This window comes from Arvicanthis niloticus, chromosome 3, assembly GCF_011762505.2.
Source record: "Arvicanthis niloticus isolate mArvNil1 chromosome 3, mArvNil1.pat.X, whole genome shotgun sequence".
Classification (NCBI taxonomy): Eukaryota; Metazoa; Chordata; class Mammalia; order Rodentia; family Muridae; genus Arvicanthis; species Arvicanthis niloticus.
Window position 1 is genome coordinate 84820862 of NC_047660.1, and position 12285 is coordinate 84833146.

General features: G+C 42.5%; 1 pseudogene; it reads left to right on the forward strand.

The window, feature by feature from the left end:
* Positions 1-3357: 3357 nt before the first annotated feature.
* LOC117705521 (large ribosomal subunit protein uL30 pseudogene) lies at positions 3358-4155 on the forward strand (annotated as a pseudogene).
* Positions 4156-12285: the final 8130 nt, after the last annotated feature.

Genomic DNA, 12285 nt, shown 5'->3' on the forward strand with positions numbered 1-12285 from the left:
GTCAAATACCAGAAACCATGGCCCAGAAGCATGAATTCAGGTTGCCCCTAATAACTTATTCTGACGTAGAAGTGGTTTTATAAACTTTTAAAGCCACAGAACAAAAGGAAGTCATAATTCAAAACATTTACCAAATACATTGGTGGGCACAGCGGGTGGGTGGGTTCTAGCAAGGCAGGACAACTCAGCGGTAGGCTTCAAATGCTTGTGATCGGATGATATCTTAGGTTGACGTTAGGGACCCTAACCTTCTGTTAATATATTCCAAAAGTTTTACATAATATCTGACAAGATATTAGGTCAGACAGAGAAGTTAGCAATGAATGAATATTAAGAAGACTAATAACCCAAGATAATTTTGTCTCTGGATCTGAACATTACAACTCTCTGCCATGGTGAAGTCCAACCAACCAATCAGCCATGCAGAATCCTTTACATGGGCATGGCTTTTTCTGGGAACTTCAGTTTACAGCACAATCCAGCAGCAGACAGTAACTCAACACACACGGGCCCAGCAAACTTGGAGAAAAGCAGACACAATATCATTACTCTTTATTCTGGTCAGTATGGTCTCATGCCTTTTGGAAGGATCTAATTGTGCTGGCTAGATTTCTGTCAACTTGACTCAAGCTATAGTCATCTGAGAGGAGGAAGCTTCAACTGAGAAAATGCCCAGAGAAGACCAGATTGCCAGCAGACACACCTGTAGGGTAGCTTCTTAATCAGTGATTGATGGGGGTGTAAGCTCCTTGAGGCACCCGACTAGACAGGCTCCATTCCTGAGGACCTCCAACCATCAGACTCTGCCAAGAGAACACTTCAACCACTCATATTGGCCAAACCAGACAGAGTGACCAAGCTCTGACCTACAAAGTAGAAAACCTGAGGTGATCTCAATACCAGGGCTTAATGTCCCACCAATTCCTGGGCTGGCCTGAGCTCAGGACTTAAAATCCCACCAATCCTCACCCTGGAAAGTTCCACCTGGAAGAAACTGTATATAAATAAACCCTGCCTTCCACCCACCCTCTTGTGTTTTTCTCAATAAATCTCTTGTGTGAGGTCTGTTTTGCAGTGTGACGTTGTGGTACTCCTTAGCTCCTGACTGCCAGGATATCTTTCCCTTCCGAACTGGAACATTTGCACTGGAGACACCTTTCCTATCAGAACTGTAACTTACTGGGGACAGTCCAGCCTATTGTGGGTGGGGACACTCCTGGGTTGATGTCCTGGATTCTATAAGCAAGTCATGAGCAGCGAGCCAGTGAGCAGGACTTCTCTGTGACCTCTGCTCTTGCCTCCAGGTTCCTGATCTGTTTGAGTTCCTGTCCTGACTTCCTTCAGTAATGAACAGTGATGTGGAAATGTAAGCCAAATAATCCCTTCCTCCTCAAGTTGTTTTTGGTCATGGTGTTTGTCACAATGTAACCCTAACTAGGACACTAAATGCTTGGTTTTTCTCTAAGCTTTGTGCACTTTTAGAAGCGCGTGCACTGTGGCATATGTATGAAGGTCAGAAGGTAACTTGTGAGTCACCATGACTGGCACTACCTTGGATTTTGACACAGAGTCTCTCACTAAACCTGGGCGTTTACTGATTTGGCTAGACTGGTGTTTTAGTGTTTCATTGCTGTGAAGAGACATCAGGACCAAGGCAACTCTTATAAAGGAAAACATTTAACGGGGGCTGGCTTACAGGTTCAGAGGTTTAGTCCATTATCACCATGTCGGGAAGCATGGCAGAGTCCAGGGAGACATGGTGCTGGAGAAGGAGCCAAGAGTTCTACATCTGTATCAGCAGAAAGAGAATGCCACACTGGCCTGGCTTGAGCTTCTGACCACCCAAAGCCCACCCCCCAGTGACAACTCCCTTTAACAAGACTATGCCACTCCAAGGCTACATCTCCTAATGCCACTCACCAAGAGAAGTGGTTTGAATATGCTTGGCCCATGGGAAGTAACACTATTAGGAAGTGTGGCCTTGTTGGAGTAGGTGTGGCCTTCTTGGAAGAAGTGTGTCACTGTGTAGGCTGGCTTTGAGGGCTCCTAGTGTTCAAGCTCCATCCAATATGGAAGAGACAGTTCTCTCCTGGCTGCTCTCAGATCAAGATGGAGAACGCTCAGCTCCTTCTCCAGCACCGTGTCTGATGAATGTGGCCTTACTCCCTGCCATGAAGATAAGGGACTAAACCTCTGAACCTGCAAGCCAGCCAGCCTCACTGAAATGTTGTCCTTATAAGAGTTGCTTGGTCATGGTGTCTCTTCACAGCAATAAAACCCAAAATAAGACATTAAGCATTCAAATGTATGAGACTACTATTCAAATCACCACTGCTGGCTTGTTGGGTAATCCCCTAGAAACCTTTTGTCACTGCCACCCCCAGTGTTGAGGTTATAGATGTCAGCGTCCACTTTTAGCTTTTACATGGGTGCTGGAGACGCAAATTCAGGTCCTCAGGCTAGTGTAACAGGCACTTTGCCCATGGAACCATCTTTCCAGCCTAAACCATGTCTTTTCAATGGTGATTTTATAAGATAGATTCAGTTTTATGAATTGATCTTATATAAACTACTGTGGTCTTACTTGTTATTATTAATACTTTTTTGTAGGTCCTTTGGGGTTATCTATGTAGACAATAACACAGTGTGCAAACAATTATAATTGTTATTTCCTTAATTGAATCTTCTTTTTTTCTTATTGTATATCACTGGCTAGAAATTTTATGGCAAAGATGAATAGAAGTGGTTATTATATATATTTTTCTTTATTCTAAACTTGAAATGTTATCTTCTAATCTTAGTTTTACCTCTTTTATTCTGAAGCTATGACCTCAGAATCAAAATGTAGGGAAGTTCTAAATCTGGGGAAGATTGGCCATTCACATTTAAATTACTGTAACCATATTTGTGGATAACAACTTGATTTGTCCTGTTACGTTCTAGTTTAGGGAAGTAAAAGGATATGCACACTACCAAAATACAACGTTATATCTTTGTGCATTTCTTTAAAAAAAGTTGAATTTTCCACATGTTCTAAATATTATTAGTAATAGGTGTAGAAACAAAAGGTCAGATATGTAAGAAATTAGTATTCCATAGATTTTATCTGCATAACCAAATTTATTTATTTGTTGGTTTTTTGAGACAGGATCTCTCTGTGTAGCTGTCCTGGAACTCACTCTGTAGACCAGGCTGGCCTCAAACGATCCACCTGCCTCTGTCTCCCAAGTGCCAGGATTAAAGGCATGTGCTACCACTGCCTGGTTTCATTCCTTATTTAAAAAACCATGTGTTCCAACCACTCTCAGTATTTGGGAGGTGGAGACAGGAGGATCAGAAGATCAAGTTCACTCTCCTTTTCCGGCTGGAACCATGGAGGCTGTTCCAGAGAAGAAAAAGAAGGTTGTGGGTGTGCCAGAAACCCTTAAGAAAAAGTTACCTGCTCTGCCAAAAACTCTTAAGAAAAAGCGAAGGAATTTCACAGAGTTGAAGGTGAAGCACCTGAAGAAGACATTTGCCCTGAAGACACTTCAAAAAGGCAAGGAGGACGCTCATCTATGAGAAGGCAGAGCACAATCACAAGGAGTCCAGGCAGATGTCCTGGACTGTGCGATTCGCATGGCCAGGATGGCAAGGAAAGCTGGCAACTTCAATGTGCCCGCAGAACCAAAATTGGCGTTTGTCATCAGAATCCGAGGTATCAGTGAAGTAAGCCCAAAGGTCCGCAAAGTATTGCAGCTTCTTTGCCTTCGACAGATCTTCAATGACACCTTTGTTAAGCTCAACAAGGCTTCCGTTAACATGCTGAGGATTGTGGGACCGTACATTGCATGTGGGTACCCCAACCGGAAGTCAGTAAATGAACTCATCTACAAGCGAGGCTACGGCAAAATCAATAAGAAGCGGATTGCCTTGACAGATAATTCCTTGATTGGTCGATCTCTTGGTAAATTTGGCATCATCTGCATGGAGGATCTAATTCATGAGATCTATACAGTTGGGAAATGCTTTAAGGAAACAAATAACTTCCTGTGGCCTTTCAAATTATCTCCCCCACGAGGTGGAATGAAGAAAAAGACATCTCACGTTGTAGAAGGTGGAGATGCTGGCAACAGGGAAGACCAGATAAACAGGCTTACTAGACGGATGAACTAAGGTGCCGCCCGTGGTATTCTTGTAATCTGATCAGTTAATAAATAGTCACAGCTTGGCAAATTTGAAAAAGAAGAAGAGGAGGAGGAGGAGGAGGAGGAGGAGGAGGAGGAGGAGGAGGAGGAGGAGGAGGAGGAGGAGGAGGAGGAGGAGGAGGAAAGAAGAAGAAGAAGAAGAGGAGGAGGAGGAGGAAGAGGAGGAGGAAGAGGAAGAGGAAGAGGAAGAGGAAGAGGAAGAGGAAGAGGAAGAGGAAGAAGAAGAAGAAGAAGAAGAAGAAGAAGAAGAAGAAGAAGAAGAAGAAGAAGAAGAAGAAGAAGAAGAAGAAGAAGATCAAGTTCATCCTTGACCTAGGTAGTAGGTTCAAGGCCAGCCTCGACCATATGAGACCCTGTTGCAAAAACAAACCAACTAAGAAAGAAAAAATGAAAGAGAGGAAAGGTACTGTGACTTAAGCAGTTATTTTGTAACATTGCTTTTTAAAATGTACTTTATGCATTGTCCAATGTAATATTACTTAGTAGTTTTTTTTTCTAATCCAAACCAACTGCAAGATTGGACACCTTGAAGATTCACTTAACCAGGAAGCATGGGCTCCTAAAACTCTAGTCTTCTAGGTTACATGTTTTCTCTGTTTTGAAATAACATTTTTCCTGTACCATTCTTGAACATTAATTCTTTTTAAAGTATGTATTTTACAATTATTTTTTAGCAGATTGAGTTTGTCCTAAAAGTCTTAGGCCAATCCCTATACTCCCAGGGAGGTTTCTTGACTTTATTATTTGACCAGTTTTTATTTAAAAAAATTAAAAAAGTTAACTAAGTAACCAACTAACAACAAAAATGTCCTCACAATTTATTTATTTATTTATTTATTTATTTATTTATTTATTTTGCCACTGGATGCTGTTTTTATATAGTTTAGATAAAAAAATGTCAACCTAAATCTTGGGTAGTCCTGACGAGGGTCAAGGTTACTGTGAAGTAGACCCAAGTCTGCGTAACTAGACTTCAGTGGTTTTCATTTGTTCTGTCTTGACATTTTAGATGTCAGTAGTAACACAGGAAACCAACAGGTTGAACCCAGTTACTCTTCTTTCTTTTGAGAGCACTGGGGTGATGCAGCTTGTTGATAAAATGCTGGCTGTGTAATCCTGAGGATGAGATTTCAATCCTCAGCACCTACGTAAAAAAGCCCCAGGCATGACGATGAGCACTCAAAGTTCTAGCATAGGAAGATAGACAGAAGAAGCTGGCTAGAGTCTAGACTAAGATGGCAGCCAGCCATCTTAATCTAATCAGTGAGACCCTGTTTCAAAAGAACTAAGATGGCTCCCAAGGAATGACACCTGATGTTGACTTCTGGCCTACACATACAGACACACACAAACATGTACATATATACACACACGCATACACACACATACAAATACAGTATAAATTAAGGAGTAATTCTTTTGTTCTTATCTATGAGAGTTTAGATTTCAAGTACAGTCTTTTGTCATCCGAGCCTAAACCCACCCAATCTCAGCTAAGAGAAATGGACTCCACAATACGGAGCTGTTTTAGATAATTTAAAACAGGTCTCTATGGGACTGGAGTAATGGCTCCGTGGTTAAGAGTATTTGCCCTTGCAGAGGCCCTGAGATCAGTTTCCAGCACCCATACCAGGCAGCCTGACCCAGCCTTTATGAGCATCTGCAACTCATGTACAGACACCCATACAAACATACATGTACACACATGATTAAAAATAATCCTCAAAAAAGAAAGAAATCTTTAAAAAAAATAAATCTCTGTCCTAGTTTTTAGGTCTAAAAATTATGTTTTCTTTGAATAAGATAGTTATTTTTTGAAGATAGTGAAATTTTTTATTTTTTATTTTTTTAGACTTGGAACTGGAATCTTGATTCAAGAAAAGTAGACGGTTTGGGTAAGCTAAGAGTCATGGCAAAACATGTAATTAATGTGAGCACATGACACCATCCTTGTCTGTATTTTCATTAAAAGCCAAATCATTGCTCTTATTTAGAAAAAATAGACCAAGGAATGAATTTTTAAGTATCTAAATATACAAGGATTTATCTTTAAATTATAAAACAGCAGAAGTTAGTAGAGTCGTGAGAGGGGCTTTGAGTCCCACTGTACCTGGCTCTGGGGTCATCTGAAGTGGTGGGAGTGAACCTCACTCAGCTGCCCTGGGGTCCAAATGGGTATGCCCACAGGACAGGCTGGCACAAGTCAGAGGTGAGAAATACACAGCTAAGCTTTGTCTCTTGGAGCTTGGCAACCCAAGAGGTGGCTAGGAGCACATAGTGAGTCTCTTTTTACTGTGACTGAACAGAATCTTCGATGGAGTATCTTTTTCAAAATTCTTGTAACCAAATTTTGAATTTTTAGTTATCATTTTAAAAGTACCTTATATTAGCATATAATGCCCTATTCAGTCCTCTTTCCATTCTGATAGGATGCCCAGTGATTATTTTATGCGATGGTATCTTAGTTAGGGTTTCTATTGCTAAAGCATCATGACCAAAACGCAAATCGGGGAGGAAAGGGTTTATTTGGCTTATACTTACCTCTACATCACTTCCTTCATGCTGGAAGGAAGTCAGGACAGGAACTCACACAGGGCGGGGACCTGGAGGCAGGAGCTGATGGAGAGGCCATGGAGGGGTGCTGCTAACTGGCTTCCTCCTCACGACTTTCTCAGTCTGCTTTCTTATAGAACCCAAGATGCCAGCTTAGGAATGGCACCACCCACCATGGGCTCAGCCCTCCCCATTGATCACTAATCATGAAAATATCCTACAACAGGCTTCTGTACAGCCCAGTCTTAAGGAGGCATTTTCTCAGCTGATGTTCTCTCCTCTCAGATGACTCTGGTTTGTGTCGAGTTGACATAAATCTAGCCAGCACAGGAGATAAATTGATGTCATCTCCGTGACATAGCTTTTAGACTGAAGAACTGAAGGCAATGACTTTGGCTAAGGAAGCTGAAGCTTTGGGTTTTGACAATTCCTTTCCTTTGCCATTTGTTTAACAACCTATCCAGGGGACTGAACATCACAGGTACAATGAAAATCTCTGCAATAGGCCAAAGCTGGATTGAAATGTTTGTCCATAAGAATAAACTCCACAAGTCAGATGTGGTGGTGCACACCTTTAATCCCAGTACTTAAGAGGCAGAGACAGGCAGATATCTGAGTCTGAGGCCAGCCTCAGAAATTTTACTTTTTTATTGGGCTTCCTCCCGCCCTTATTTTATTTTTATGGGTTTTTGAGACAAAAAGGGTTTTTCTGTGTTAGCCCTGGCTGTCCTGGAACTTGCTCTGTAGACCAGGTTGACCTTGAACTCAGAGATTTGTCTGTCTCTACCTCCGAAGTGATAGGATTAAAGTCATGTGCCACCATGGTCTGATTTAGTTTTGTTTTTAAGACAGGGTCTTATTATGGCTCTCTGGCTGGCCTGAACTCAATATGTAGCCTAGGCTGGCCTTCATCTCTTTATCCTCCTGTGTCAGACTCCCAAGTGCTGAGATTTATAGGGATGGGCCACCATGTCCAATTTTCCCCTATTTTTTCAAAGTAATATTTAGTTTACCAATCCTTTTATCATATCCCTTTCTGATGTGTTTTGAGGTATTATTTTCACATAAAAACTTTTGCCATAACCCAATGTTTTGCTATGAGGTATGTTTGAGTAAACTTAATTTACTTGTTCACACTTTTACACTCATATTTAATGGACTTTGCTCATATCTCACATTGTCAGCTTATATCTCCCCTTTCCACGGAACCCCTTTCCTCCTTTCCTATAAAGCCCTCTCCCACATACATGTTTTGTCATTGCTGTTTTTTTTTCTTACTGTATTTAATTACACTTGCTATATGGGCACATATGGAAGATTATTTGCTTGACTATTTACCAGTGGATCTAGCACTGAGGAATATGGCTCCCCCAATCCCAGCAAGCTTTAAGTTCCTATAGCTCCATGGAGCCCTCCCCATCTGGGATGAAATGTTGATAGGTCTGATAGTAAACAGATCTTGTGAACTTAGCTGCTGTGAGTGGAGGCTTCTTCCCTGCTCGGCTAGCTTTCATAGTGCCATGACCAGAAATAGTATTTCACAGCGCCCATCCTGTCCTCTGGCTCCCACATCCACCCTTCCCACATCCTCTTCCACAGTATTCCCTGACCTAGGAGGAAGTGACATCGTTGTCTTGCTCACAGCCAAACACTCAGCATTCTCTTACTCTTTGCATAAACTACAAACAGAAGCTTCTTTGACCATTTTGGAGAGTGTCATTAATCTATGGGTAGAGACGTTGGGAGGCAGTTTGGTACCATGTCTACTCAGCAAGACACTAGTAGTAGGTTCCCATCTTAGGGTCTACGGCCTCCCTCGCTATGGGTTTTGACCAGGTTTATAGTATCAGATATGAATTCCTCTTGTGGAGAGAGACTCAGATCTAGCAATAAAGCGATTGGACACTCCCATGTCAGTTGTGCCACAATTATACCAATGAGCACACTTGCCTGGCAAATTGGTACTGTATAGTGCATAGGTTAATAGTAAGACTGACTGTTCATGTTTTTTCTCTCCTAGTAGACTATATATCACATTCCAGCCGTAGGAAAACTAGCCAGCGTGGAGCACACACACCTCCAGCTCACTTTTAGTTTGTTTTATTGGTATCCTAAGACCAAATCAAGTGATGGCTTCAGCAACAGGGACTTATCATCTAGTTCTGGCTGGTAAGCAAGAACAATAGCAATGGCCTGTGTTGTTTGGTGGTATCATAATAAGCTATGCTACCCTTGTCACTGAGGCATTCTGGGAGCAGAACTGTTATGTGGTATCTTTATCATTCTTCAAGTATTTTAAAGTTTGTGTTACTTTTTTTTTTGACCCACGAGTTTTAGAATTGTTTGTTAGATTCTAGAATATTCTCAGTTGTTTCTCATTGACTAGTGCTTCCCCACATTCTGTCTAATATGTCCCTGTGCTGGCTTTTGTCTTGTCAGCTCCACAGAAGCTAGAGTCATTTGGGAAGAGAAAGCCCCAGTTGAGGAGTTGCCCCCTTCAGAATGGCCTGTGGGCAAGTTCATGGAGACCTTTTCTTAATTAATGATTGATGTAGGAGTGTCATATCCACTGTGAGGGGTGTGACCTCTGGGCAGGTGCTCCTGGATTGTATAAAAATGCAAACTGAGTGAGCCATTAGAGCTAGCCAGTAAGCAACATCCCTCCATGGCCTCTGGTTTGGTTCTTGTCTCCAGATTCCTGCCTTGAATTCCTGGACTGACTTCTCTCAGTGACAGACTGTGATGGAGAGACACAAGCCAAAGCAACTCTTTGCTCCCTAAGTTGTGTTTGGCCACAGTCTCTAGCACAGCAACAGAAAGCAAACTAGAAGGCTCCTCCTTCAACACTTACATGCATGTTCCTTATCCTGTCTCCCTCCAACAGTGTCTTTAACAATATTAAACACATCTGTTTATTAGTTTCTCTGAAGTGCCTGTGGTACTGATTCCATTTGCCTCCGTGCAGCTCTCCTGGAGGGCACATTATTTCCTGGCTTTGTATTTCTGACTGTGAGCTCATCCTCAATAGACAGTTTCCCACTGTGGGTGTTTGATGTGTCCAAGATGGGAAGTGGTTTTGTATGTGATTCTGTGGGTCTTATTGTATCAGGCCAGTTTGGCCTTTTAAAATGATTGTGTAAATGCAGGCTTTTCATCTTCACAGTTTTGATTTCTCATACATTTCTTTCCCTTGCATCTACCACGTTGAGTAGATGGCAGAATTTCTTGCCTCTGTCTGGGGCCTCTGTTTGTGTGTGTGTGTGTGTGTGTGTGTGTGTGTGTGTGTGTGTGTGTGTGTGTTGAGGGGTGATGGGAAGAGGGGTTTTTGTTTTTTGTTTGTTTGATTTTTTTTTTTTTTTTTTTTTTTTTTTTTGCCTTCACAGATGAAGATGCCTCTGGGGCTTTGGTTTCTGCTGGACATTAAGCAGTTTCTTCACTCTCCATGGGCTTGCACATCCTGCCAACCACAAGTGACTGTGTGCTGCTGGATGGACCAGCAGATATTGCACTGATAGCATTAAATATCAACTTGCCACAGCCTACAGTCACCTGGGGAAAGAGTCTCAACTGAGGAATTATCTAGCTCAGGTAAGCCTGTCAGGATATCCTCAGAATTGTCTTGACTTTTTTCACAGGGGGATTCTCCCTGAATGGGAGTGGCACCATTTTCTAGGCTGCACCCTGAACTGTGTCAGAGTGAAGACAGCTAGCTGAGCATCAGCAGTGGACAAAGAGGAGGCAGAGGTCCAGGGATTCGTCTCTCTCTGCTCCTGGCTGTGGGCATGGTGCTTGAAGTTCCTGCCTCCCGACTCCTCAGCAATACTGCGCCACAGCCTGGAACTGTCAGTTGGAGAAATACTTTACGCATCTGTGCTGCTCAGGGTGTTTCAACACAGAGACAGACATGACGCTACAATAGACCTGGCATGTAAGATGAACTTGGAGCTCCTGCTCACTGCTCACGGTGGGCATCCTTCTTTCTGGAATTTGAGATTTAAGCTCCTCTCCTCTCCCTTCTCTTCTTTCTTTCTTCCTCCTCCTTCACTATCTCCTCTTCCTGCTCCTCCCCCTCCTTGTGAGATAAGCTTTCTTTACACTCCCTGGCCATCCTGGAACTTGCTATGTAGATGAGGGTGGCCTTGAACTCACAGAGATCTGCCTTTCTCTGCTTCCCTAGTGCTGGAATTTTTTTTTAATCTTCTGAATGCATTTATATAGCTCAAATGTTTTCCCTTTAATAATATGTTTTTATAGTTGGAGGAGCCATTTTGATTCACTTCAGCCTGCCACATCACTTCTGAATTAGAAACAGAGCACACAGGCAGAACTCCAGGACCCATGATACAAGGGACAGGGTAGGATCAGAAATCCCTTTAAAAGATGGAACACATGACAGGAGAGGAACAAAAAGAGAGTCAGTTTATAAAGGTCTTTGTGCCTGATGTGGGATCAGCGCTTCCCAGGAAGAGCACTGTGCTTGTTCCTCATGTGTAAAGGGCTATTTGAAAGGGAAACCCAGAGAATATATAAATATATTTATATATGTATGTAATAATATATTATACAAAACACATATATAATATGTAAATAAAAAATAGGATGAGATGAACTGACAAAGGGAATGATGGCCACTGTCGTTTACCTCCAAGGAGACTGCTGCCCCAGAATAACTTGGAAACTTCTGATTGCTCTCGTGCCATTCTGAGGGATTCTACCCACCTAGTTCTCTGGCTATCAACATCTACCAATGGAAAGGGAGGCATACTTTTATATTGTCTCTGCTTCTTGTTCTCTGTGTTGTCTGCATTTCACATCTGTTTGTTTGGAGGCCGTCTGCCATGTGTATGCTACATAAGAGCAAACCGGATCACTTTCATTCTCTCCTCTAAGTCTAAGCTGTTATCTCTTTGAAACGTGGTTTTCCCGAATCCTGACTCGCTAACCAGCAGTATTTTTGCTGGGAGAGCTCTGGGGTTTTGCGTAGAAGACTCTCCACTCTGCACTTCAGATTGCTCACTTATGGAGAGGGTCTTGCAGGCTGGACCAGTGTGACCTTGCATTTCGCTTGCAACAAGAATGCTAGATCTTCATGTTTTCCCCTCCATTTTCAAACAATGGCCATCTCACATCATCTTGTCCCAAACCCCAGAAATAAGCAGTGTTGACCTCAATATTCCCATATTACAAGTAAGGACACCTGGAAAGGTGATAAGGCACACAAATCTGGAGTGCCATTGGGTTTCGTAGCTAGGCATCTCCACTTTATGCCACCCACAGACACATTTGGACAGGCTTACAGGGAGCACTCATTTCTGTACTGGACTCCTGTCAGTCAATCACAAATACCACATGAAACACACGCGGCTCCTCAACCATGGTGTGGCCTGCCATGAGCACTAGCAGAGACTTAGCTCCCTCCCTTTTATGGCCCATTGTCATTTATTTTAATTCTGTCTTTAGATGCAGTCTCTCTGTGCTGCCCAGACTGGCTTCAAACTCGTAGCTTTGTGCAATGTTCCAGCCACATCCTCAGACACTGTTGCTG